At 32.6% G+C, this 2500-nt stretch overlaps 2 protein-coding genes across 2 annotated transcripts in view; one reads left to right on the forward strand and one right to left on the reverse strand.

The window, feature by feature from the left end:
- The window catches only part of LOC113830384 (uncharacterized), a 55362-nt gene that overhangs the window by 52127 nt on the left and 735 nt on the right, over positions 1-2500 (forward strand). Inside the window, exon 8 of the mRNA XM_070113981.1 lies at positions 1-2500. This exon is cut by the window's left edge and continues 541 nt beyond it; it is cut by the window's right edge and continues 735 nt beyond it. The gene's annotated coding sequence lies outside the window, so the exon portion shown is untranslated.
- Positions 1066-2500, reverse strand: part of LOC113830385 (ubiquitin-conjugating enzyme E2 S) — an 18557-nt gene continuing 17122 nt past the window's right edge. The window contains exon 5 of the mRNA XM_070113983.1: positions 1066-2500. This exon is cut by the window's right edge and continues 3980 nt beyond it. The gene's annotated coding sequence lies outside the window, so the exon portion shown is untranslated.

The following is a 2500-nucleotide window of genomic DNA, read 5'->3' on the forward strand; positions in this document are numbered from 1 at the left end:
TCCTTTGAGATATTTATGGAGTATTTTTACAAGCATTTGACGTAAAAGATTTCCTTTTGGATGCTGATAAGAATATTTTATTTATAATCATGAAATAAGAAAGAATTCGTTATTTCTCATCAAATACTTGTAAAAATGTCATATAAACATTAACTGTACAAGACTTCCAGTTATTCTTTATTATATACTTATAAAAATGTCTTGCAAGTATCACCTATGAGAAAATACTATTTCCAATTAGTAATGTATGAAAAAGAAAAAAAAAACTTTTCTTGGCAATTCTAAAACGATTCATTAGGCTTCATTCTCCGGTGCTAGTGTAAACAAAAACAAAAACAAAAAACAATTTAAAACCCATTGTGATTAAGGAATTCTAGACCCTAGATACCCTATGTATCATATTCACTAAGAAATGTAATTAATGCACATGTATATAATGAACTGCTAATTAATTTCAGCCTGTTAATTAAATACATACATATTAAAGTTTCTTATTTACCATTAATATATTCACTTGTGTGGGATGTACATAATATGCAGTTTTATTCAGTGAAATATATAACACATACATGAAAATTTATATAAAGTATAAATTCTTACATGCATTTTCCTTTAAATGATTTTCATATCTTTTGTACTCTTTGACAATTAAATGTAGTTCAAAACAAACAAAAGGGTACATAATTTTAAAATTCAGTAAGCTAATTATTGGGATTGGCATTCCCAAAATCAAATGTACTTTGTATTAATTGCCAACTTACAAATCTGCAATTTATGCATTAAAGTAAAGTGGACAGGATGGGGACAGTAAGACTGAAAAAGTTAGTGATTTTGAGTTAGTTGAGAGACAGGGAGGAGAGGAGGAAGATTGGGATAGGGAGAGGGAGAGAGGGAATGAATGAATGAATGAAGGAGAAGGAGAAGAAGGAGGAAGAGGTGGAGGAGGAAGAGGCAGAGGAAGAAGGAGGAAGGAGGAGAAGGAGGAGGAGGAAGAGGAGGAGGAGAGAGAGAATCTTGTACATGGTTTTCATGAATCAAAAATTTTAGGTCAAGCAAACAATGATGTGGAAATATATTTTATTACAAGACCTACTAACAAGTGAAAAAGGTTAGGGTTACAAACAGTTTGTACACATCAACCTAAAAATACAACAAATGGTTGAAATATGCAAACACTGTCCTCACTTTGTAACTGTAAGCACATCTCTTACATGTCAAAAATCTTTATAAAACATGCACCAAACATTTAGAGAGGATCATTACATACATTATTCTGATGTATGTAAAAAGGAAAAACTAAAATAAATCTGTTTTCTATTTAATTTTTTCACGCCCTGACAGATTCTCATAAATTCTGAACATGCTTTCATTGTCAATAAACATGCCTTTGCTACTAATGCCTGATATTTCTTAGTGGAAAAATCCATGCTAACATCCACCATAAAAAATAGTCATAAAAATAAAGAATAAAAATAATTTTTGCTTACTAATGGACTGTTTGTAACCAACCCTTTTTCACTCAAGCCCTCCTCCTCCTCCAACTCGCTGGTATAAATATATATAAGGTATGATTCATGATAATAACAATTGACTTAGATGTAATGAAACCTTGCACTGGCATGTGAAAAAGATGCCACTCACAAGCAAGCTTTGGTGACACTAAAAAATATAATCATGATGATATTAAACAGCACTAAAAATGATGGGAACATTAAAGAAAGAGGAAAAGAAAGAGCAAGAGAGACTAAAAGGAAAGGATGATAATTCTGGTTAAAGCCACTTTTTTGACCACAAGGCTGCTACCCTACACCTAGAGCCTAAACTAGTTTATTTTTACGACACAACACGACATCATAACACTAAAACGGGAAATGTGTAACCTAGGCAACCACAGTGTACAATGTTCATTTCTTTTCTGCAAAATAATAATACCCCTCCTGCCCTCTTTCAACATATTTACCCTCTAATTAAGTGGCTGTTACATCCATACATAACTGGAAAAGTATATAAACAGTGTTGGCCTAGTCTTGTGTACCAAACATTTTCAGAAAGTCCTGTAAAATGTACTTATATCTTTAACTCTTGTTCACCCACATCATAACAATTTAGACATTTTTTCTTTTACTCTTCTATGGACAAAGCCAAGACAGATTTGAAATACGATTGCATAAATAAACATTGTCAAGCTATTGTCGAGCACACTACAAAATTACAACCCTGTTAAAGGCAAAAGGAAAACTATTGTTTAAAGAGCTATCAGTATCACAAGACATACTCAAAATCTCTCCATAATGCCCTAAACAATGGCACTGTTTACAATATTCCAGTCAAGAGGAACCTCCACATATTCAAACTGGCATTCAACCCTTCCCCTTACCTTTATTTCTTCCAGGACTTAACAGTAGGGAACATTTACCATCTTCAGTATTGTCCGAACCTGCCCTAGGTACGGCAATTTTAAAAAGAGCACTTAAGGAATTGCTTTCATTAGAATATTAGT

The sequence above is a fragment of the Penaeus vannamei genome, chromosome 35 (assembly GCF_042767895.1).
Source record: "Penaeus vannamei isolate JL-2024 chromosome 35, ASM4276789v1, whole genome shotgun sequence".
Lineage (NCBI taxonomy): Eukaryota > Metazoa > Arthropoda > Malacostraca > Decapoda > Penaeidae > Penaeus > Penaeus vannamei.